Consider the following 26,872-nt stretch of genomic DNA (forward strand, 5'->3'; position numbering starts at 1 on the left):
TGGGTAGCCATTCCCTCCTCCAAGGGGATCTTCCCGACCTAGGGATTAAACTCGGGTCTCCCAAACTGCATGCGTGCTAAGTCAGGCAGATTCTTTACCATCTGAGCCACCAGGGAAGCCCACATTTAAGAGTATATTCTTAAATATATACATATATTTTTAAAGACAGAATCACTTTGCTGTATATCAGAAACGCATTATAAATCAACTATACCTCAAAAAAAACCTTTTTTTTTTAAAGAGATACAAACCGTTACATATAAAAATATGTAACAAAGGTAGACTGTATAGCACAGAGAAATACAGCCATTATTCGAAAATAACTTTAAACGGAAAGCAATCTATAAATACACTGAATCACTCTATCTTACACCTGAAACTAACATAATATTGTAAATCAACTATACTTCAATTTTTAAAATGTTATTTCTTTATGATAATAACAGTATTATTTAAAATTAGCATTACAAAAAGAAATGTAAAACAAATGGGTGAAACAAGATTTATAAATATAAAATTACAAATATAATGAATTAAAAGAAAATGATACGCAAAATTCCTAAAAAATCTGACTGAAAACAGTGATCAGGAAAAACCTCCTTTAAAAAAATAATGATAATCTGCTCTGGGATCAGGACAGCCTGGACCCAAACTCCAGAGCCCCTCTATAATGTGCTGTGTGATCTGGAACATGAAACTGATTTCCTGATCTCAATTTCTTTTTTAAAATATTTACTTTTGGTTGCCCTGGGTCTTCATTGCTCCATGTGGACTTTCTCTAGTTACGGCACTTGAACTTACTGCAGTGGCTTCTCTTGTTGCAGAGAACAGGATCTAGGCACAAGGGCTTCAGTACTTGCAGCACAGGGGCTCAGTAGTTGTGGCACACGAGTTTAGTTGCTCCGAGGCATGTGGAATCTTCCTAGACCAAGGATCAAACCCATGTCCCCTGCACTGGTAGGTGGATTCTCATCCACTGCACCACCAGGGAAGTCCTCAATTTCCTCTTTTGTGAAGCCTGGACCCCCATCCCCAACAAACCACAGGGCTGGGGTGGACAACTGGAGAAGTGATGTTTTTCCTTCTCAGTTGGGTACTAGCACTGCTCCTTTCCACACAATTGCACTCATCTCACACTCTAGTAAAGTAATGCTCAAAATTCTCCAAGCCAGGCTTCAGCAATATGTGAACCGTGAACTTCCTGATGTTCAAGCTGGTTTTAGAAAAGGCAGAGGAACCAGAGATCAAATTGCCAACATCTGCTGGATCATCAAAAAAGGAAAAGAATTCCAGAAAAACATCTATTTCTGCTTTATTGACTATGTCAAAGCCTTTGACTATATGCATCACAATAAACTGTGGAAAATTCTGAAAGAGATGGGAATACCAGACCACCTGACCTGCCTCTTGAGAAACCTATATGCAGGTCAGGAAGCAACAGTTAGAACTGGACATGGAACAACAGACTGGTTCCAAACAGGAAAAGGAGTACGTCAAGACTGTATATTGTCACCCTGTTTATTTAACTTATATGCAGAGTACATCATGAGAAATGCTGGACTGGAAGAAACACAAGTTGGAATCAAGATTGCCGGGAGAAATATCAATAACCTCAGATATGCAGATGACACCACCCTTATGGCAGAAAGTGAAGAGGAACTAAAAAGCCTCTTGATGAAAGTGAAAGTGGAGAGTGAAAAAGTTGGCTTAAAGCTCAACATTCAGAAAACAAAGATCATGGCATCCGGTCCCATCACTTCATGGGAAATAGATGGGGAAACAGTGGAAACAGTGTCAGAATTTATTTTTTTGGGCTCCAAAATCACTGCAGATGGTGACTGCAGCCATGAAATTAAAAGATGCTTACTCCTTGGAAGGAAAGTTATGACCAACCTAGATAGCATATTGAGAAGCAGAGACATTACTTTGCCAACAAAGGTCTGTCTAGTCAAGGCTATGGTTTTTCCTGTGGTCATGTATGGATGTGAGAGTTGGACTGTGAAGAGGGCTGAGCGCCGAAGAATTGATGCTTTTGAACTGTGGTGTTGGCGAAGACTCTTGAGAGTCCCTTGGACTGCAAGGAGATCCAACCAGTCCGTTCTGAAGGAGATCAGCCCTGGGATTTCTTTGGAAGCAATGATGCTAAAGCTGAAACTCCAGTACTTTGGCCACCTCATGTGAAGAGTTGACTCATTGGAAAAGACTCTGACGCTGGGAGGGATTGAGGGCAGGAGTAGAAGGGGACGCCAGAGGATGAGATGGCTGGATGGCATCACTGACTTGATGGACGTGAGTCTGGGTGAACTCCAGGAGTTGGTGATGGACAGGGAGGCCTGGCGTGCTGCAATTCATGGGGTTGCAAAGAGTCGGACACGACTGAGCGACTGAACTGAACTGAACTGCTCCTTTCGTGTTTAGGGTAAGAACATCTGCTCTGACAGCCTGCTGATCTGAGAAAATGAATTTGTGGTTTCTGTCCATTTCGTTTTTCCCCAGCTGTGGCCCCCAGAGGGTCCGTGCTGAGACTTTCCTCTGGTTGAGGCCACCAAGCCCCTCCCTGGGTTCCTCTCTCCACCAGCCTATTTTGAGCTCCTTTCACAGTTGGAACCTTTCCATTTTCCTATTTTCACCTTCTGAGTATTCACATTATAACCTCAGGATATAGATTAACCATGGAATGACTCATGAAGCTAATCTGATTAAACGGAATGTTGTTGTTGTTCAGCCACTAAGTCATGTCTGACTCTTTGCCACCCCGTGGACTGCAGCCCACCAGGCTTCCCTGTTCTTCACTATCTCAAATTCATGTCCATTGAGTCAGTGATGGGGAAACAATGGAAACAGAGACTTTATTTTTGGCTCCAAAATCACTGCAGATGGTGACTGCAGCCACAAAATTAAAAGATGCTTGCTCCTGGAAGAAAAGCTATGACCAACCTAGACAGTATATTAAAAAGCAGAGACATTAATTACTTTGCCAACAAAGGTCCGTCTAGTCAAAGCTATGGTTTTTCCAGTAGTCATGTATGAATGTGAGAGTTGGGACTACAAAGAAAGCTAAGTGTTGAAGAATTTATGCTTTTGAACCATGGTGTTGGAGAAGACTCTTGAGAGTCCCTTGGACTGCAAGGATATCAAATCAGTCAATCCTAAAAGAAATTAGTTCTGAATATTCATTGGAAGGACTGATGCTGAAGCTCAAACTCCAATACTCTGGCAACCTCATGCAAAGAGCTGACTCATTGGAAAAGGCCCTGATGCTGGGAAAGATTGAAGGCGGGAAGAGAAGGGGACGACAGAGAATGAGATGGTTGGATAGCATCACTGACCCAATAGAAATGAGTTTGAGCAAGCTCTGGGAGGTAGTGATGGATACTGAAGCCTGGAGTGCTGCAGTATATGGGGTCGCAATGAATCGGACATGACTGAGAGACTAAACTGAACTGAGTCAGTGATACCATCCAACCATCTCATCCTCTGTCATCCCCTTCTCCTCCCGCCTTCAATCTTTCCCAGCATCAGGGTCTTTTCTAATGAGTCGGCTCTTCACATCAAGTGGGCCAAAGTACTGGAGCTTCAGCTTCAGCATCAGTCCTTCCAGTGAATATTCAGGGTTGATTTCCTTTAAGAGTCACTGGTTATAAAACTTTATTTCCATATAGTTGGGGCCTATTTCTTGAATGAACTACCCAGATTCTCTTTGGGCAGTCAACCAGAAGCGACTGAAACTAAATTTAAATGTTTAACTGTCTTTCATGCTGTGTGACCGTGATGTGGTCCTACTTTTCTTTGCTTTAATGATGATGGGACAAGGGGAGACAGTGAGGATCAGAAGCACCTGAGCCCCACCTGCACTAACTCCCATGTGACCTATTGAAGAAGCAGAGTGCTCACATGTGAAATTCCAAAGGCGCAGGCCTGTGTCTGCGAGGGGCAAGATGAGCGACCTGCTCTCTCCTTAATGACGCTTCCACCCGACATTTTATACAGGCTGCACCCAAACCAACAGCAAGTTCCCTGCCTTCACTTTCAAAGCAAACCCAGACCCACAGGGAGTTGGCTAAAGGGTATAGAGGGTTTTGGTTTTGCAAGACGAAAAGAGTTCCAGCGGTTGACTGCACAACAGTATGAATGAATGAACCCAATACCACTGACTCCAACACTTAAAAATGGTCAAGACGGGAAATTTTATGCTATGGGTATTTTACCACGTTAAAAAAAAAATTCCACACTCACAAAATAAACCCAGATGTAGTCATTTCTTATCCCCTGTGCTGTCTACTGAGAGCTATTACAAAAGTCCAGTAATGGCCTCCTCCCCATCTCTTGCACTGACTCATCCCACAGCAGCTGGGGTACTGCTGTGATCATGGGGGTGGCTCAGAGCCTGCACTCTCAGAATCCATCTACACCAAAGATCCTGAGGACCCTGAACAACTCTGCCTTAGGAGGGCCTGTCTATCGGTAACAACAATAATAATCAGTGCTGAAAGTTAAAACCAAAGAAAAGCGTTAGTACTGATATTTGTTATTAATTCATTTTCAAAAACAAAGCCACTGTGAATTAACATAATATGTTAATGAAAATAAATATATATTTTAAAAGAGAGTTTACTAGGAAGACTGGCAATGCTTTACATTCTGCAAATCCTTTCACGGCCCGGCTTAGCAGAAGACAGCTGGGTTCTCACCTCCACTCCTACAGCCAAGAGGCTGCATTATGATGCATCATGCAGCCTCTAGGAAACTCCAATGTGCATTCATGAAAAAAATGAGGAGAAAACAAGTGATGTCTTAATATAATTAAAACAGCTTTGACCTCTCGGATGCCCTCACAAGGTCTCTCGCCTCAGGCCTCTGTCGAAGCATTCGCTCCTCCAGCGCCAAAGACTCTGAGTGCTGGAAATAAAGAGTCCCCATAACAAAGACCGAAGACCTGGAGTGCCAAAACTAAGACTTGGGGCAGCCAAAAAAAAAAAGAAACCACACAATAAAAGAGATTCCCCCCTCCTATTAAGACAGAGCCCACTGCTCTGCCCCCCAGCCCCACTTTCTCTTTCTTTCCTCTGCTACTCCTCCTGACCACGAGCAGTCAGTCTAGGACCTGGGGCAGGCTACTTGGCTTCCCTGGGCCTCAGTTTCCCCATCTTTAAAATGGGGACAGCAACAGCACCCACCTCTGAGGTTCCCATGTGATCTAACCCGTCCCAAGTAAAATGCTCAGGATGGGATCAGGCACTCAGGAAATACCATAAGGGGCTGAGTTGTTGTTAATTCTCCAGTAAACATACACACACAAAACCAGGGATTCCAGGAGGGTGTGACCCTTTTTCTCTACTTATTCCCAGGACTTAGGATCTCATTCCTCAGGAACTATCTAGTAAGTGAGTGAGAATATACCCATGGACGGTACAAATACAGTCAGTGCCCTGGTTTATAAATTTTCTCATAGAGAAGAAAGTTTTAGTGTGGAGAACTGAAAAAAAAAAAAAGTACTGGGTGTTTTAGATATTGGGAAGATGTCTATTTTTTGTTTCTGGCAGTTGGATGTTCCAGGAAAAGGAGACAAGAATTTTAGAGCCATCAAAATATTGAGGGATCTGTCTGGACAGGTACGTTCTCGTTAGATTACGAAGGGAACTGTTAATAATATGAAAGGAAACCTAGACCACAAAAACCAAAAACACAGTGCCTCTGGAGAACGTCCCCTCCTCTCCTAACAGCTGTTCCTGGAACAAGAGACTTAGTAAAGAAGAGCGTTCAGCTGGTTGTGGCACAATCTCCCCTTCTCCTCCAGAAACATGCCCCAGGGGAAGGGTGGGAGGAAGGGATAGTTAGGGAGTTTGGGATGGACATGTACTCGATATTATATTTTAAATGGATAACCAACAAGGACCTACTGTACAGCACAGGGAACTCTGCTCAACAGTATGTGGCAGCCTGGATGGGAAGAGAGTTTAGGAGGGGAATGGATACATGCATATGTATGGCTGACTGGCTTTGCTGTTCACCTGATACTATCACAACATTGTTAATCAGCTGTACTGCAATATAAAATAAAAGTTAAAGGAAAAAACAAGACATAACCCCCAGGACAGTGGTGAGTTAGGTGGCTTGGTGCTCTGCAAGGGTCCCACAGTTGGATGCACGCTTTGAGAGGACAGGGCTCCAGAGAGCACAGAAAACAGCCTCACTTTGCAACCAGGTTGAATGCTTCCCCTAACTGCTGAAACTCCTCATCCTCTCCAGGTCTTGTTAAACCGTCCTACAAGATAGGCTAGAACACTGGCTAGAGTTACAGATCTAAGACAGATAAACAGGCCATTTTAAAGAAAGCATTCCAAAAACCTCTGCTGTCTGTCACTAATCTCTCATTTGAAAACACAGAAGGCTAGGCACTTCCCTGGTGGTCCAGTGGCTAAGACTCCATGCTCCCAATGTAGGGGGCCTGGGTTCGATCCCTGGTCAGGGAACTAGATCTCACATGCTGCAACTAAAACCCAACTCAACCAAATAAATAAATACTAAAAGGAAAAAAAAATTCAGAGGCTATTAGTTCAATTCACTATTGATAATGTACTACTAAAAGCAATATTCAATTCCAATTTGTTTTCACATTTAAGATTTTATTAATAAAGTTACAAGCACAGTAAGTAAGACTAAAGAACACTATTCCAATATGTGAGTCAGTAAAACTCCTGAGACTTAAACTAAGTGGATTTGCTTGGTAAGAAAGTAAAAAATATCAAGCCAAGCAAACTACAGAAAATCTGTGATGAATTTCTGGCTACCCTAAGTGGAAAGGCCTGCAGCTGAAAATGGCTAATGGTTCAAGGGGAATAATAATTGAACAGCTATAGTCCCAGCTCTTTTATTTTCCCCCACTATTCTAATTTTATAGCTCAAATTTCTAAATTGCTACTTAAGCTGGCAGTAGAATGAAGAGATTTGGCCAGGTCCACTGAATGAGCTTTTAAATATTTAATAAATGATATTTTTAATATTTCATCACATTCAAGTGCATTATAAAATATTGATGGAAACAAGTGATTGATGTTTCTGTCATCATCCAAAAAAAGATCAGAAATGAAGACATTAGACTACTGGCCATAAGTCCAGGAGTGGGTCACCATATTCAGAGTCTTTACCCAAGTCATTTCATTGCATTCTAGATCATTTTAAAAAGCCAGCTAAAGTTTGAATGCCACGGCATTAACCAAAATCACAGAATAGCAAGGCTAGTGACCAAACCTCTGCATGTGTGCTCAGCTGCTTCAGTCATGCCCCACGCTTTGCAACCCCATGGCCTGTAGCCTGCCAGGCTCCTCTGTCCATGGGATTCTCCAGGCAAGAATACTGGGTTGGGTTCCCATAACCTCCTCCAAGGGATCTTCCCGACCCAGGGATCGAACCTGCATCTCCTGTGGCTCCTGCACTGCAGGCAAGTTCTTTACCACTAAGCTACCTGGGAAACCTGATCAAACCTCTAAGTGTAGGGTGTTTCTGGGGTAGATACCTATCATTTTAGGACATGGCAAGTTTTTATGGTTGTGGTAGATTTTAATCATTAGAAACTGCCACTAATTGAAAAATTAAAATGAAAAGAATACAGCAGTCAACTCCAAGGTTAACCTGAAATATAAAACTTATGTCTCCCTAGCACTGGGTTGGCCAAAAATTCGTTCGGGTTTTCCATACCCAATATATCCCAACTCTCTGGACTAAAAAGAATGGCCCCTTATCCAGGTCACACAAGTTACAGACCCAGGCAAGGTGGTTTCAAAGCCTGCATGCAGTGGCCTTGACATCAACCCAGCACCACAAACAATTGCCTTCTGACTTCTTCGGTTACAAAGGGAAATCTACTGTTTTTCAGAAATCACTGTTTTGAGGTATGACCCTCCTCACTCCAGAACACCTAGCTTGGTCATATAAGGAAGATACTGACATCATAACATATAGTGACAGGTGACTTAGTTTTAAGAGTCTGTAGGCATCTCCCGTAAATCCTAGATGAGGTTACACGTTTTGTTTGCAGATTAAATGTTTAACCTCAATTCATCAAAAAAATCTGCAATTAATGAACACTGCCACTAGGTGGCAACACAGCTCAGTGGTAAAGAATCCACCTGCCAAGGCAGGAGACTCAGGAGAGGCGGGTTTGATCCTGGGTCAGGACGAGCCCCTGGAGTAGAAAATGGCAACCCACTCTAGTATTCTTGCCTGGAAAATTCCACGGACAGAGGAGCCTGGGGGGCTCCAGTTCATTGGGTTGCAAAGAGTTGGACACGATTAAGCGGCTGGGCACAGGACAGGCTTTGATTAAAAAATCCAGCTCTTACCAAGGAATGGGAATGTAATCTGAGTTAGCAGGCCCTTTGTTAAAGATGGGGGCTTCCCTCGCAGTTCAGTTGGTAAATAACTGGCCTGCAAAAAGACCCAAGTTTGTTCCCCGAGTGGAGAAGATCCCCCAGAGAAGGAAATGGCAACTCACTCCAGTATTCTTGCCTGGAGTTGTTAAAGATGATACACACAGATAGGTGTCATAAATGATAAGAGTATAAAATATCCACCTGACTTTTTTTCTCAAAAATATTGAAAATATTAAATATCCTGAAATATTCATAGTCCCCTAATTAAAATATACTGCCTCAGTCATAAACTCTTATTTAAATTAAACCATCCCTGATTCTTCAAAGCAGCTTAACATCAAAGGTCCCCTTGGCTTCCCATCATCACTGACTGGGAGTTAACTCTAAGACATCTTTCTTGAACACCTACTATGCATGCTCACACTGCAAGGAGTTGGGCTCTCAGGAAATCAAGTTACAAGCTTGGGAGCACACAAACATGTCAACATTCTACATTCTAGATGGTGTGGCTCCAGTGAAGGGGTTATGCGTTGTACCAGGAACTTCATCAGTCAGCAGGAGCCAAGATGACCAAGGGGCCACCATCACCAACATGGCAATGCCCCCTGCAAGAGGAAGGACAGGGCTCTGGAGCTGAAACTTCCGCCCAGAAGGGACACAAGCAGCTCCTAACTCATAGCCAGAACCAGCCACACAGCCCCATGAAAGCTCCGGGGGGTAGGGAGGTGCCATTCTACCCTGTGTCTGGTGAGAGAGCTGGGAATACCTGAGGTCAACCCTAGGAAGTTGAGTATTCCCACTTGAAGTACCAGGGGAGACCCTCTTCCCCAGGAACAGCCCTAACAAGAGAACAGGTTTCTCAGGAGTAAGAGTATTTTATCAGAATAAAGATACATATAAAGGTTCCTTTAAGAACTCAAAGCAAAGTTGCTGTATGATCCAGCAACCTCACTCCCTCAGCATGTATCTGACAAAACTATAATTTGAAAAGATACATGCACCCCAATGTCCAATAGAAGCACTAACAGCCAAGACATGGAAGCAACCTAAATGTCCATGGCTATGTAAATGGATAAAGATGTGTTACATATACACAATGGAATATTACTCAGCCATAAAAGGCAAGAAATAATGCCATTTGCAGCAACGTGGATGAACCTAGAGATTATCGTATTAAGTGAAGTAAATCAGACAAAGACAAATATCATATGACATCGCTTATGTGTAGAATCTAAAAGACTTATACAAATGAATGTTATGTATAAAACAGTAACAGACTCACAGACATAGAAAACAAACTCATGGTTGCCAAAGGGGAAAGTGTTAGTCATCCAGTCATGTCCAACTCTTTGCAACCCCATGAACTGTATGTAGCCCATCAGGCTTCTCTGTCCATAGAATTCTCCAGGCAAGAATACTGGAGTGGGTAGCCATTCCCTTCTCCAGGGGATTTTCCCGATCCAGGGATTGAACCCAGGTCTCCTACATTACAGGCACATTCTTAACCATCTGAGCCATCAGGGAAGTCAAAGGGGAAGGGGAGGTTAAATCAGGAGCTTGGGGATTAACAGGTACATACTACTATATATAAAATAAACAACAACGACCTACCATATAGCACAGGGTACTATATTCAATATCTTGTAATAACCTACAATAGAATCTGAAAATATATGTGTGTGTGTAACCGAATCACTTTGTTTTGCACCTAAAACACAAAATCGTAAGTTAACTATACTTCAATTAAAAGTTTTAAAAACACATGTAAGGTAGAAAGATAGAAAAATATATGGCTCATTCTAGGACTAGCAACACAGTCATGAACATGTGGCTCTGAGTGTGTAAGGAGAGGCTGGGCTGCGATTTAGGGGCAGATTGTTTAATTATTCTGTACCTATTTCTGCATCCTAACAGTGAGCATTCCTCTTCTGCTTCACCCCTGAGTTCTCTCAATTTTTTAAACAGTTGTTTGGTCACTTAGTTGTGTCTGACTCTTTGGCAACCCCATGGACTATAGCCTGCAAGGCTCCTTTGACCATGGGATTTCCCAGGCAACCAGTAGAGTGGGTTGCCATTTCCTTCTCTAGGGAATCTTCCCAACCCAGCGGTCAAACCTGGGTCTCCTGCATTGCAGGTGGATTCTTTACCACTGAGCCACCAGGGAAGCCCCCTTTAGACAGTAAGAAGCTGGGACTTTGGGATCAGACAGAACTGAGTGAGTTCTGTTTCTTACTCCCTGTGTAACTAGGGGCAGATTGTTGGAACTATTCTGTATCTGGTTCTGCATCCTAAGTAAGGAATGAGATCACCTTTCACAACCTTGTGTTGAGGATTACAAGTGAGGTAAGTGAAGGGTCCACTCTATGCCTGACACATGGATATCCAACAAATACTTGTTGATAAATTAATCGTAAGCAAAGGGTATACTTTAGAAGTAACAGCGAGTACAAAAGGACCAGAGCTTATGAGGCTCAGGAGGTGTTCCCATGACAACCTTCCTGTCACCATCTCCCTGAACACGACCTGCAGTGAAAGGGAATCCCTGCAGCCCAGACTCAGGTGTAATTTCATCCCCCTCTACTCAGCAAAAGGAGAGAGAGGAATATTATACAGAGTGAAACTGTTAGATGTGAAACAACAGTGAAAAAACAACTGACTTTTTACCAGAAGAGGAAACTTTTTAATCAACCAAAGTAACAGTGAATGGAATTTATAAACAATAGCTCTCCTTTCCAGCTGAGGTTATTCCTGGTAACAGTTCTGGCTAATCCAACATGGGTTTCCTCTGACTTTGTAAAATACGTTTTTAAATTACTTTTTTTTTCTAAAACTGAACATGTTCAAAGAATCACTAGACAAACTGTGTAGGCAGGTCTAAGGGCCTCTTCATCACAATTCCCAAATAAATTTAATGTTAAATAAAGTGTCTGAAAAATCTGTATGTGTTAGATATTATTTAGATGAGGGTTTTCAACCTCAGCACGGCTGTCATTCTGAACAAGATATTTCCAGGTGTGGCTCATCCCGTGCATCGCAGGATGTTCAGCAGCATCCCTGGCCTCCATCCACTAGATGCTGGCAGCATCTCTGCAGCTCTGACAACCCCAAACGTCTCTAGCCTCTGCCAAGACTCCTCTGGGGGCAAATGTCCTCCCCGGCTGCCACAGAGCCACTTAGACCTACCACCTTAAGGAAAGCCAAGGTTTTCCACATTAAAATCATTTAAGGGGTTCAAAAATAGTCAACTTTACAAACTGTGTGTACGCCATCAATGGTGAAGTTCATTTCTAAACTAAAATCACCTTTCAGTGTAAAATGAATCCTTGAGCAAACAAGCAATTAATCTTTTTTAATGGTACAGTGGAACACTGCTTGTGTTTATTCCCATTTCAAGTTCACCTACTGTGAGCATGCAGCCCTGCATGTGAGGTGGTGTCATCTTGTAAGAGGAGCGGATGGTGACCTGCCTGCAGCGCCTGTCGTTCCGTGTGTCGGGGATCGGGATGCGTGTCACGAGGTGAGACCAGAGTAAGCAAGAGTTGAAGGGGAGGAGCATGGATGCCCTTCTCCCAAGTTCAGAATGCTGAGGGGGAAGCAATAGAGACGGAAGCAAGGGAGAGAGATGGTGAGGGAAGACTAACAGCCTCAGGATGAGGGGATAGGAAGGGGCAGGAATGCAACTGGGGAACCCAGTTAAAGACGCTGGCAGCAGGAACAAGACGAGAAACAATAAGGGGCTGACCCAAGACTGGTTTGGCGTCTGAGCTTCCACAGCACATGGTAGATGGGACAGCTGTTCCCCTCCTGGACTGAGAGTTAAGGAGGGACGACGGCTGGGGAGAATACAGGGAAAGGGGAATAGAAAGAATCTCTCTGATTCTCTTCCTTCTTTCCATTGTCCATCCATCCATCAACTCATCTGTCCATCTCTCCACAGTCCATCCATCATCAACCTATCCACTGTCCAACATCCATCCACACTCCATCCATTCACACTCCATCCATCCACAGTCCATCTATCCATCATCCATCATCAATCCATCATCCATTTCCACTGCCCATCCACTCCTCATTCATCCACCCATACATGCATACATCGTCCACCCATCCATGGGCCATCCATTCATCTATCTTTACTGAGCCACAGGTAGTCTTCTAAGTGCTGCGGAAACAGTGGTGAAGAGAACACCTCCTGCCCCTGAAGAGCTTGTGTTATGGTTGATTAAAATATTTTAAGCACATTCTGCAAAGGAATTCTTAGGGAACAAAATCACACTTTCTACTATTCCAACTTTTCCAAGCAAGGGGCCCTTCTAATTATCCCTTCAAATTTCAAACAAGGTTTTCAATTGTTATAAAATATGCATTTACCATCTCAACCAGTTTTAACTGTACCACTCAATGGCATTAAGTACATTCAAACCCAGGACACTTTTCAGCCTTCACAATTGAAATTCTGTCCCCATTAAACAGATTCTCCATTCCTTCATGCCAGCCCCCAGCAACTATCAGTTTACCTTCTGCCTCTTATGACTACTCTAGGCACCTCAGAAAAGCAGATACCTGTACTTTTATGATTGATTTGCTTTCATTAACATAATGTCCTCAAGGTTCACTGATGTTACAGCATGTGTCAGAACTCCCTCCCTTTGCAAGACTGAATAGTATTCCACTGTATATACTGCCTATGTGCTCAGACGCTAAGTCACGTCCGACTCTTTGTAACCCCATAAGACTGAAACCAGCCAGGCTCCTCTGTCCATGGGATTCTCCAGGCAAGAATACTGGAGTGGGCTGCCATTTCTTCCTCCAGGGGATCTTCCCAACTCAGGGATCAAACCCACGTCTCTTGCGTTTCTTGCAATGGCAGGCAATTCTTTACTCCTGAGACACCTGGGAAGCCCATGTGTATACTGCTGTTTATCCATTCTTCCATCAACGGACACTTGGGTTGCTGCTATCTTTCAGCTACTATGAAGAGTGCTGTCATGAACATGTACACATACCTTCTCAAGACCCCACTTTCAATTCTTTAGGCTACATACTGTGAAGTGGGTCATAGAGTAATTCTACTTTTAATTTTCTGAGGAAGTGACATACTGTTTTCCATAGCAGCTGCACCATTTTATGTCCCCACCAACAGCGCACAGGCTTCCAATTTCGCCACATCTTCACCGACATTTGCTATTTTCTGGTTTTTGACAGTAGCCATTGCCATGGGTGAGACCAAACAAGTTCTCCATCAGGTGATTTAATCTTTTTATATAAGATATAAAAGACAGACTAATGAGTCCCATGGTCCCAAGATTCAACCACTACAATTACCAACACAGTGCCAGTCTTGTTTGATTTATACATTCCCATTCCTACCACAAATTTCAAATATTCTGAAATAAATCCCAGACATCATATTAATTCCACCCTTCAATACTTCAACATATATCTCTAAAAGATAATGACTCTTTTGGAAACTCACCATAATGGCACTATCATCTAAAAATTCACAGTAATTAATGTCAAATATCCAGTCAGGATTCAAACTTATCTGTTTTGGTGTATCAAATAATTTGGCTTGGTACATCTCTCTGTGATGTGTCATTGTGAACAGTAGTTTGATCACCCTTAAACAATAATGCTTCAATGGTTTCCACAACATCCCAATTTTTGTTTCACCATCGAGCATGTTTATTAAGTAGGCTTTTTGTAGATGTTCTTTATCAGTTGAGAGAGCTCCCCTCTATTCCTAACTTGCTGGATTTTCTATCGTGAATGGGTGTGGGATTCTGTCAAATGCTATTGCTGCATTAACTGACACGACCATGTGAATTTATGAATTTTCTTTAACCTGCTAATATGATGGTTACTGATTTTTTAAATGATGAAACAGCCTTGTGCATGTAGAATAAATCTCATTTGGTCATTGTGCAAAATTCTTTTCATATATCACTGGATTTGATTTGCTGCTGTTGTATTGAGGACTTTTATTTTGTATTTGTTGTTATTTATTTAGGGCTTCCCCGGTGGCTCAGATGGTAAAGAATCCATCTGCAATGTGGGAAACCAGGGTTCGATCCCTGGGTTGGGAAGATCCCCTGGAGGAGGGCATGGCAATCCACTCCAGTATTCTTGCCTGGAGAATACCCATGGACAGAGGAGCCTGGTGGGCTACAGTCCATAGGGTCACAAAGAGTTGGACACGACTGAGCAACTAAGCACACAGCACACACACTGAGATTGTCAAATATGAAAACACACGACACACGGCAGGAGGTTTTAGGGGCCTCAAATGCCCGTTGACACCAGTCCAGGTAAGAATCACTATTCCCAAACACAGTGAAATCTCTATTAGCTGGCCCTCAGAAACCTGGCATCTTCCCCTTGCACCTCAATGTAACTGGAAATCAAACTGTAAAATTACGTTTCTTATATGCATGTGGTTCTCAAATTGTACTTGTATTTCATGGTCTTCCACAGCAACACCTTACCAGTTCATGGAGACTTCCTCATTGACCCTGGGAGAGAGCCAGGGAAGAAATAACAAATTAGGAAAGATACTGTTGCTGCATTTTTAAAGTATGTAAAGGTTAATGACACAGAAAGGCTGAAGGCAACAAAGAAGTTAATTTGAAGCTGAAAAGATAGTCTGCTTTGAATAATGGTGAGGAGTCCAACTGATAAAGATAGAAGCCTTACACATTTATTGAGAATAACTTTAAAAATAACTTCCAAGAGGACTGCTTCCATCTTGTCCCCCTAATTAATTTTATAGAAGGGCATCTTTGTTACACTAGTCAAGAGGTTACTTAAGTAAACATTCTTTTTTTTTTTTTTTAAGTAAACATTCTTAACTTCACTGTTAGCAGAAAGAGGCAAAGGAAACTGAGTGGGTGGGTGGGCAGATGGATCCACAAGCAATAGAATAAGGATTTCCTTCTTCAAATAAGTTCCAGGTCTGCTCTACAGATGAGTCTGTGACAATCTACTTGTACCATCCACAGCACAGTATAATTACTGATCCAAAGTCATCCAGGGAGTTATTTAGCATATTTAATTCACTACTATCAGGAAAACGTGGACATTTTAAAGTAGCCTCTAATAAAAAATTTTTTTTAACATTTAAGAAGGCTACTGAGGGACTTTCCTGGTAGTCCAGCGGCTAAGACTCCGCACTCCCAATGCAGGGGGCCCAGGTTTGATCACTGGTCAGGGAACTAGATCCCACAGGCTGCCACTAACAGTTTGCATGCTACAACTATCGATCCCAGTGCAGAAAAATAAATAAATATTTTTTTAAAAAACAAACAAAAAACCTTTAAAATTTTTTTAAATTTTTTAAATAAAGAGGCTACCTACCCTTCAGTTATCCATTATCTCATTTTTTTAACACTCAAATTTCCACAGTAAGTTGTATTTAACTCTCCAAAGTAATAATTAGCAAGTCCAACTGTAATGCCTGTGTTCCACGGTTAGTCTCCTGAGCTCCATGGATGCTCTCTCCCATGGTAACTGAGACCCTCTTGTGAATGTCACAAATGTGATGCGGCAACCACTCCAGTGTGGGAGCCTCATGTCCAGCTGCAACATGGCTTCCAACAGCAAAAGCCCTTGCCCAACTCCTCCGGAAGTTCTAGGTGATAGGCAAGGAGCACGGGGCAGACAGTCTTTAAACTTCTGGGAAGCAGGGGCGAGGTCTCCTTCAGGGTTTGCACTGGGAAGCGACAAGGCAGAAGTGCTCCAGGCTCACAGGATTCCTCTAGAGACCTGGTCATGAAAACTCCACAACCACCTGGCCCCTGTGCTGGGAGCCCTCCCCTCAGCTATAGCCTCCCTGGGAACGGAGGAGGCACCTGGCCCCAGTCCCACAAGACCCCACAGTGATGCACGAGGGTGGTCTGCAGGCTGACATCCCCAGGAAGCCTAGGGATCTTCTCTGACCAACACGGTGGGCACTCAGGTTAGGCTGAGGGGGCCCTATGAGCTTTCCTTGTGCTCTGTTTTCTCTGGTAGTGGCTATCTGTGCATGAATACTGAGATATCTCAGAACGCAGCCTTGGGAGGCAAAGAAGAGGTAGGAAACTGGAGGAGCTTATTAAAATTAGCATCCTACCAGAAGAGGGGAGCCCAAACCACAGAGGGCAAAGAATACACTGAATTCACATACTACAGCAGTGCTCTGTAACTGGGGTGTGGGGCAGAACCTTCTAGACCTGGTCTCCTGGGCCATGCCCTGGAGTCTGAGCCAGTCAGGCTGACCAGGAACCAGGCAGGTTGGAACCAGACATTCGCCCAGAAGTTCTGCTGTGCTCCCCAACAATGAATAGACATATCAGGCGAAGTTCATGAAGAGGCACTGGCAGAGTTCTCTTTAAGGGAAACTGGGCAATTCTCACTTGTGTTCTCTTAAATGCTTTCTTGCTCTCTGTTACACACCAACCCCCACCCCTCCCCGCCCAACCCTCACCACTATCCCCAGAAAGCCATTTTGTGAGACACCTGTCTTCAGCTTCATTCTTCTGGGATACTTATAACTGGTACCAACTACAGCCCCTGCTTTTGTTTCAGCACAAGAGCCCTCTTTAAGCAAAAGCATTTCATGCTTGACTCTATTCCCTGAAATGAGATGTATGGCAAGGCCATGCATTGATTTTCAGGTCACCCCACCGCCTTTCTGTACATGCAGTGCTGCATACTCATCTGCCTCACCCCATCCCCACCCCATCAGAGTGTTTCCAGATTTTCATCTTCATTTGTACCAAATCCACACTTACCTACTCTAACTTTCCACCTTTCAGAACCCTTCTAGGACTAGTCTGACAAACTAATTTGAGCTGGGTGCAAATGAAGGATAATGACCAGATACCCACAACTGCATTTTGCAACATATTTCAATGATTTAATGTAAATGTAGGAATGAAGGTAAGAAACGCAGGCACCCTGCCAGGTGGTTGAAGAAAATATTTTTGGAACAGAGCCCTTGAAAGCCTCTCAGTTCATATCTTAAGTGCATGGAAATTATTCAGAGTACATGTATTTTTATGCAGTTTTGTACAGAATTAGACAGATAGAATGACAGGAATAAATCTACTGCCAAACCACTCTTGGAGCGTTTCAAGTCATTGATATGTAGGTATCCATTTCTCAATTTACTCTTACAATGCAAGTCAATCAGGAATCTAGTTATGCAAAAAAGCACCTGCCATGAATTCCTTAAATTTCCTATTCTGCAATGTTATCAGGAAACACAGGCTGGGTTTTCCCTTTTCTTTCTTTTTTATCATCATCACACTTGTCTTGAATTAAAACAGGGCAGGGCGCTGTCCTGAATCATAACATAATAGTCCAGTGGTAGTTTCCAAGTTCTGCATGCTTTTTTAGTCTCCTGACCTTCATATACAATGGAAAACTTTATCATATATAGTTCAGAAAAGGCCACAGAATGTTCAAGACGTTGTGACATTCACTATCAATGCAATGTTCTTAACAGCTGTTACACAAAGTTCTGTCGTAACTTGACTGGAATTGTCTAATAAACCTGAGATACCTGATTGGGGAGGATAAATGTTTTTACATAAAAGTTTTACATTATTTAAAATATAGGGACTTCCCTGGCAGTCCAATGGTTAAGACTCAAGGCTTCCACTGCAGAGGGCACAAGTTCAATCCCTGGTCAAAAAACGAAGATCCCACATACCATGCAACATGGCTGGAAAAATAAAATAAACGTAAAGGTTTTGTGATCAACACAAAATATGAAACAGCTCAATCTTATTTTGCCACTGAGTCTCTCAAGAAGTACATTTATGTTAACAAAAGCAGACTCAACATAGTGATGAGAGAAAGTCCAAGACTGGGGAAGACATGAAGGAACAAACAAGGACGTAGTTTCCCCTAAGTTATTCTAGGTGTTTCAAACCCCAAGGCGTTGAAAACAGACTTGCAGAGAAAATAAGAGGTTGTGGACATATGCTATAGCCAATCTTTAAGGAATCTGTGAAGAATATGGTATCTGGTTCAAGACCTGGAAGAAAATGAACATTTTTAGCTATATTTCAGTAAGTCTGCACTGACCCTGGGCAAAATTCTAGATTGGTTTCTGTGCCTTTAGAGAAGAAAAGAAAATCACAAATAGCTGGTAACATTATTCACAAGAAGAGGTATTAAATAAACATTTTCTCTTTTGAGAGTTATTAGGAAAGTCACCAGAAAGCTAGAAAAATAACATCAGTTTCAAGTTATGAAGTGCCTTGATAAAAATTTTACTCAACTACGAGGCATTTGAATCTCTAAAAATAGTATATTAAACCTTGAAAAGCATTTAACGAGACCATTCCTCATTTCCTCATGACTGAGAACAAGATGGCAAGGTGGAAAACTGGATAGAAATAAAAGTGGGTGGACTTATAGTGACCATCCCAAAAGGTCACTGAAGAAATGCACCCCAGAAACCTGGACCAGACTCTGGTAACCCTTCGAAGGCTCATTCTCAGTTAGTGCTCTTTATCCTCCGTATCAAAGCGGAGAATCACACGAAGCTAGAATGGACACTTAGAAACGTGGAGTCAGGATTCAAAATTACCTGACAGTGTGGAGAGGCAGATCACGTGCAGCAAGAAGAAATACAATGGAGACGAACGTGAACACCAGCACCAGTGCACAGCATCTGGTCACAGTTCAGGACCAATGTGGAGGTTCCTGGGACTGGGGTTAATAAAGTAGGTATGAAGGGACAGCCAAGAAGCTTAGACAAGGGGTAGTGGCCACATGCCACTCCAACTCCACTCCTGTTGTGTGGAACTCTATTAAACCTTCTGCCCCATCTAAAAGGTGGTGTCGACACCAGGGAGCACCCAAAGAGAAAGTAACCAGGCAGGCTGGCAGAAACAAGCTGGTACATAAAAAGCCGGTATAGGGAGGGAAGGAAAGAAGAAGGGATGGTAACTTCCTTTGTGGGTGGGGATGCAGAATGGTTCAGCCACTGGTTTGGCAGTTCCTCAATAAATTACACATAGGATTACTGTATGACCTAATAATCCCACTCCTAGGTATATACTCCAAAGAATTTAAAACTCAAATACAAACTCAAACAATTACCCATATGTGAATATTCATAGCAGCACTATTCATGACAGCTGACAGCTGCAAACAACCCAAAATGTCCATCAACAGATAAATGGATAAATAAACTGTGCTATATACACATGGGGGAATATTACTTGGCCAAAAAAAGGAACGAAGTACTGATATATGCTGCAATGGGAACAAATGTCAAAAACATTAAGAAGTCATACATAAAAGGTCTCATACTGTATGACTCCACTTACATGAAATATTCAGAATAATTAAATCCACAGAAAGCACAGAAGCGGTTGCTAGGGCCTTGGGGGAGAGGGGGAGGGAGTCACTGCTTAAAGGGTATGCGGTTTCCTTTTGGGTAGTGAAATGTTTTGGAACTACGCAGAGGCGGTGGCTGAACATCACTGTGAATATTCTAAATGCCACTGAACTACACACTTTAAAACATTATGTTGAGTGACTTCCTTGGCAGTCCAGTGGCTAAGACTCTGAGCTCCTAATGCAGGGGGCTTGGGTTCAATCCCTGGACAAGGAACTATTAATAGATCCCATAAGCTGCAACTAAGACCTGGCACAGCCAAATAAGTAATTTTTTAAATTAAAAAAAAAAATTTAATTTTATAAAAACTATAGAGAAGTAAAAGGATGAGTGGTTGGTTGCTAGGAGTTCAGGGGGCAGGAGGAATGAACAGATGAGCACACAGATGGAGGACAATGAAAGTACTCTGTACGATACCACAGTGGTAGAGACCTGTCACTATACATTTGTCAAAACCATGGAACACACATGTGTGAACCTGAAACTCTGGACCTGGTGAGGACATATCAAAGTTCTTCAACTGAATAGCAATATTGGGGGAAAGTGTGCATGTGTGGGGTGGGGGCATATGGAAATTCTCTATACTTTGCATTCAATTTTGCTGTGAACTTAAAACTGATCTAAAAAACAAGTTTATTAATTTGTTATTTTTTGAATGCAATGGATTCTCGAAGCATCTTAACATTTATTTGATTCTACCCTTCTAAGTAGATCCATGTTTCCTAAATGTATGCACCACAAGGGTCCCTGTAAACTATAGGGGAGATGCAGGATATTTTAAATTTGAGGGAAATGTGACACTTTAAGTCTGTCAGGTAGAGACAAGCTGCTGCTGTGCTGTGCTTAGTTGCTCGGTTGTGTCCAGCTCTCTGCAATCCCATGGACTGCAGTCCGCCAGGCTCCTCTGTCCATGGGATTCTCTAGGCAAGAATACTGGAGTGGGTTGCCATGCCCTCCTCCATGGGATCTTCCCAACCCAGAGATCAAACCTAGGTCTCCCGCATTGCGGGTAGATTATTTTACCGTCTGAGCCACCAGGGAAGCCCAGACCAGCTGCTAGTTTGGGGTAGTTCATAGCTCAACAGCAGACTGCACTGCATTCCTTTTGATGGTGTCATAGCTTTGCAAGGCTGAGTTTTCAGCAGTTGCTGTGATCCAAAGAAGTGTCCTGGGAAAATTAATATGGAACAGAGAAGAGGGCGTCAGTGTCCGATCACACTCCAGCTTTGAGAAGCTGTGCCCTGCTCGACAGGAGCACACAGTCCATTAGTAAGTTCCTGGAATTATTTTAAGATGAATTAAAAGTATTATTATTTTTTTCTTTCAATTTCTCTGTATTTTTTTCAAACTGCTACTATGCTGTTAGGATATAAATGTTAGATGCTGGGATGTAAATATTAAGCTGGTTGGACCTAAGCTAATTAAAAAGAATTGTTGGGCATTTCTTTTGGCTCTGTGAAAAGATTACTGAGGCACCAAGGTCCTGTGGGCAGAGACGGGCTGGAGGGGCTCTGGAGCAGACAATGAACACAGATACACTCAGGACATGTGTTAAGGCTAACAACCCTGTAAGGTAGATACTATTACTCCCTTTCACAGAGGGAAAAAATGAGGCACAGAGAGGTTATGGAAGCTGTTGGTGAACACCCAGAAAGCGAGCAGCAGAGCTGGGATGTGAACCCAGGAATCTGGCTACAGAGTCCATGTTCTTCTCCATTCCATGGCACTTACAGAGGGCCAGCACTTCTGTGGAGAGGAAGAGGCAGAGCTGAGATCAAGGTTGTTGTTCATCCGCTAGTGAAAGAAAGTGAAAGAAAGTGAAAGTCGCTCAGTCGTGTCTGACTCTTTCTACTGCAAATTCTCTAGGAATTCTCTAGGCCAGCAGAATATTGGAGTGGGTAATTGTTCCCTTCTCCAGGGGATCTTCCCAACCCAGGGATTGAACCCAGGTCTCCCGCATGGCAGGCGGATTCTTTACCAGCTGAGCCACCAGGAAAGCCCAAGAATATTGCAGTGGGTAGCCTATTCCTTCTCCAGTGGATCTTCCCAACCCAGGAATCGAACCTGGGTTTCCTGCATTGCAGGCAGATTCTTTACCAGCTGAGCTACCAGGGAAGCCCCAGTAGCTAAGTTGTGTCCAATTTAGTTGCTAAGTCGTGTCCAACTCTTTTTCGACCGTTTGGACTGTAGCTTGCCAGGTTCCTCTGTCCATGGGATCTCCCAGGCAAGAATATTGGAGTGGATTGCCATTTCCTTTTCCAGGGGATCTTCCTAACTCAGGGATCGAACCCATGTCTCCTGCATTGTCAGGTGGGTTCTTCACCACTGAGCCACCAGGGAAGCCCTAAGACCAAGGACTTTCTGACGGTGAAAACTGCCCTCCAAAATGGAAGACGCTCTCTGATTAGATGACTTCCAGTGTGGACTGGCCAACTAGCACCAGTGCTCAGAGAGCATTACATCCAAAGTTTCACAACACCATTTCTAAAGCTCTTGTCAACTCCAAAACTGATTTGAGCACAGTGTGAAGACTTCTGAGATACTCGCATAAAAACAAGCGCTACAGAATTTAAGAGTACAAATTTATGTCAATACAATGTACCTTCCTTCAGAATTTTTAATACTCCAATTTCATCATCTTTCCTGACTCAACTGCACGTGAAAAGTTCGTAACAAGTCACCCAGATGTATGCTTCCTGAATATTATTTATTACAGAAAGGAACGGGGTTAAAGATACTCTCAACTGGTCTCCACTATGTTTCCTACTTTTCACATTCTGAGCTATAAAAAGATTATACTGACAACAATAACAACGTCACTTGTTTCCTCTATGGGAAAATGGGCTGACTGAACTAAAATGATTTCTAAAACCACTTCCTTTCTAGAATTCTAGCCATACTAATTCAGAAAGTAATCTTTTAGATAGATAAGGAGTTTTTTTTTTAATTTAGTGGTTTAAAAATACAAATACTTAATGTTCCAATGCAATGATATCCAGGTAACCAGTTATTTAAGTGGGAAGACAAATTGTGAGATTTCAAAAGTAAAGGACTTTATCATAAACGCGGAGAAAGGATTAGATGACCTCTCAAGGGGAAATCAAATTTATGGAATGTAGACTAGCTGAGAACTAGCTCACTGGCCATCTGTGGGAAATGCCAAAACAAACAAACAAACAGTCATTCCCCACCTAGACAAACAGAACACGTACACACCAATGCACAACTTACTTCAGATTCTGAGAACACCCCAAAAGATTTTTCAGGAAAGTAAAGCAAGCAGACTTCTCTTATTGTGGAAGTTACAAAAACATTTTTACAATGGTATCAGTCATTTTAAAGTCTCAAAAGGCCCATATTGTAAGGAAAAACAAAGACATTAACCTTTCAGTTTAAGTATTGAACTTTTTTTTTTAAAAGACAAGTTTTCCCCAGATTTCATCTAGAAAACATTGAGTAATTATACACTACCAAAGAAAAATCCTAATAAACCTGATTTTTAACATGTACTCATACTTTATCACCCATTCTTGCCTTCTCCCTCATTAAAAACATGTCCCATAGTGAACATAGAAAACCAAAGGAATAATCCATAAACATGCAAGAGCTGGACTGATAAAACGGAGGGCACTGACTGCCCACTTCTAAGGGTCCCTCTGGCAGCAGAACGTGCTGCAACAATAGGCAAAGCCAGTCTATAATGAGGGCCATTAAGTCCCGTCTTCCCCAGTCAAGAAAGCAAGTGACAATGTAAATAAGAGGAAGACATGATTATAGGATGGAGAAGGAAATGACAACCCACTCCAGTTGCCTGGGAAATCCCACAGACAGAGGAGCCTGGCGGCCTACAGTCCATGGGGTTCCCGAAGAGTCAGACATGACTTAGCAACTAAACAACAACAAATAATTACAGGAATAAGTGAATTAACCCTAATTTCTCTCCTTTTTTAAGTAAATCACTTGCAAGCTTTGCTTTGCTGCTTCAACTACTACTTAGAAGCAGAGTTCTGGTGACTCAGTCCCCAGCTGTATTTCAACATCAACCACTGCCCCAGGGCACCAATTGTTAGAACTTGGTGGGAAGACTCCTGTGGGGAAAGTAAAGCAAGCAGACTTCTCTTATTGTGGAAGTTACAAAAACATTTTTACATGTTGGGGGAGGGGGTCCCCAAGACCCTCTAAGGGTCTCCTCACAAAGTCTCCCTTTTGCAGCTACACGTCTCGTGAGGCCGAATTTTCTTCACCTACTTCAACCAAACAACAGATAGCAACAAGTTGAATGCAGAATCCTCCTGCCTTCTCTTAAACCCACGGAAAGGGATTAACAAAAATATAAAGCAATGCCAGTCTTCCTAGTAAACTGCTTTTTGTTTTGAAATATGGAGGGTTTTTGTTTTTGTCTTTTGTTTTTAATTTGGGCATATGCAGCATATGGGGATTTCATTATTTCCCCAACCAGGGATCAACCCCATGGCCCCTGCAGTGGCAGCAGAGTCCTAACCACTGGACTATCAGGGAATATGCAGGTATTTTTTTATCAAAAATATGTTGTTACCATCTAATGGGCTGTTACTGCTATTTTAAACAAATTAACAATTAAACATTTTAATATTAATAGGTTCTCAGTTTAATTTCTGATAGAGTGAATATTGAGAGATAAAACCCACATAAACACAAGTTCTTGGAGGTCCTCAATACTTTTTGAGAGCATGGGGCTCCTGAGCCCAGTCTGGAAATCCTAAAGGACTAGTTAAGTAGATCCTACCACAGCCCGCTAATGGACTATTACAGCCACCATACCTGAGACAAATGTTTAATGAATGACACTGAAAAAGTTATAAAATACGCTGTATAAAATCAACTCATTTCTTTACAATTTTGACTTACGTAGATAATTTTCTATAAGAGAAATAAAAAAATCTAGAGATAGACACAGAAGTGTTAAGACTAAGGATCTCACAAAGGTAGTATTTTAGGTCATTTTACCTTTTTCCTTTTTGTACTAAATTGTATTATGGGGGGGGGGGCAGAATTTGGAGCAGCATTTCCCAGAGTGTGTACCATGCAACACCAGTGCCGCAACAGGCTCCAGAAGAGTTCGTGTTCTACTTAGTTGGATAAATGTTGATTATACCCGGGCTCAGTAATTCCGCAACACACATGATGGTACTAAAAGTTCCAAGAAGTCATACAGTAATGAAACGTGTTTAACTGCATGTCCCAAACTCAGGTGACCAACAAACCCTTTGGCTTCCCTGGTGGCTCAGAAGGTAAATCTGCCTGCAATGTGGGAGATCCAGATTTGATCCCTGGGTCGGGAAGATCCCCTGGAGAAGGAAATGGCAACCCGCTCTAGTATTCTTGCCTGGAGAATTCCATGGACAGAAGAGCCTGGCTGGCTAGTTCATGGGGTCAAAAAGAGTCGGTCACGACTGAGCGACTAACACTCACTCACTTAACACCTATCCATATACCATCCTTAGGGAAATGCTGCCTCAGAGATCAACTTATCCTATATAACAATTCAAGGAGGAAGCCCATCCTTTAGCATTTACTGTCAGAAGTCACCATTATTCAGAAGGGATGACCTCCAGAAATGACACCTAAAAACTCCAATTGAGAATTTGGGGAGTTATGTCAAGCACATTTTTTTTTACATTTGCTTTAGTAAAATAATTTTATGAAGCCGTAAATTTAATTCATATATATTCAGGAACCTGGAAAATTCAAGAAAAGTTTTCAATAGCACTTTCCCCCCCCCTTTTTTTTTTGGACCTTGCCACAGCATGTGGGATCTTAGTTCCCTGACCAGGGATGGAATCCACACACCATGCCTCGGAAGTGTGGCGTCTTTACCACTGAACCACCAGGGAAGTCCTTTAAATAGCAATTCTTAAGTAAAATTTTCCTTGATGAAAACATTCAGTACATTGGAGCAAATGACACACACCAATAAGTACTCTCCTGAGAGAATGACCTGCACAAACAGGCATTCCCCACGTGGCTGACATGCCACCCGAGGGTCCTGCACCCCAGCCACCCAGGCAGGGCTGCCACCTGGTCCCGGGGGTCTGCTGGCAGCCTGCCTCTCCTCCCTTCTGTTGCCTCTTTTCCTTTTCAGGACACGGTGAACAGGCCACACTCCCTCCTTTTCCTCTCACTCGGATCCTCAGGCTCCTCTGTCCTTCTCGACCTTTCTCTTCCTTCTGGGCTCTTCCATCCAGGCCTGAGCCAACATGTCTCACATTCTCTGAAGCTATCTACAACTTTAAGACCTGTGTACCACAAAACATGAACTAGCACTTCACTGTTAATTAATGATTAATATTGTAATATATAACATATTATAATGGTGAATGTGTGTGATGTGTGTTACTGCCAATTTGCTTGATTTTCACTCGTTCTGGATTAAACCAGTTTCTGACCATCACTTTTGGAGTTTTAAGGAGTTTGTAACAATGTATCCATGGAAAAACATAATCCAAATTCCAATTTATATTCCTAATAAAGCAATCACCGACTCGATGGACATGAGTTTGAGTAAACTCCAGGAGGTGGTGATGGACAGGGAGGCCTGGCATGCTGTGATTTGTGGGGTCGCAAAGAGTCGGACACGACTGAGCGACTAAACTGAACTGAATAAAGCAATATGAATTGCTTTTTCAGGTTATCTGGGAATCAGAAATGGATCCCAGGAAACAATACATCAAGACAAAGCTGGGTGAAGGCAGCCGAAAAACAGGCACTGGAAGACAGCACGGAGCTGGGGGTGGGGGTAGGCAGACAAGGAGCCTCACCTGGGCTGAGTTCAGCCGACCCAGGCAATCCACATTTGGAGAAGTAAAACGTGCCTGAGAGTTTGGGCAGACAAGACCTAAATCTGACGGGTTAGACACGGGTTAACTTTTGTTGGCCACCAATGGGAGATTTCCTCCGATGTCAGGGTTCCACCACTGCCCACCGCACTGGCCTGCCTCTGTTACCCTGTCTGTACCTGGGTTTCCAAAGATGAGCAAGTACAGTCACGACTGCTCTGCTCCAAGGCAAAGCTTTGGCCCCAAATACCTGTCGGCTCTCCTGCACCCAAGTTGAGTTTTCAGACAAAACA

General features: G+C 42.7%; 1 protein-coding gene across 1 annotated transcript in view; it reads right to left on the reverse strand.

The window, feature by feature from the left end:
* CLSTN1 (calsyntenin 1) overlaps positions 1–26,872 on the reverse strand; it is a 74,740-nt gene that overhangs the window by 38,993 nt on the left and 8,875 nt on the right.

Source organism: Bos mutus, chromosome 16, assembly GCF_027580195.1.
Source record: "Bos mutus isolate GX-2022 chromosome 16, NWIPB_WYAK_1.1, whole genome shotgun sequence".
Taxonomy (NCBI): Eukaryota; Metazoa; Chordata; class Mammalia; order Artiodactyla; family Bovidae; genus Bos; species Bos mutus.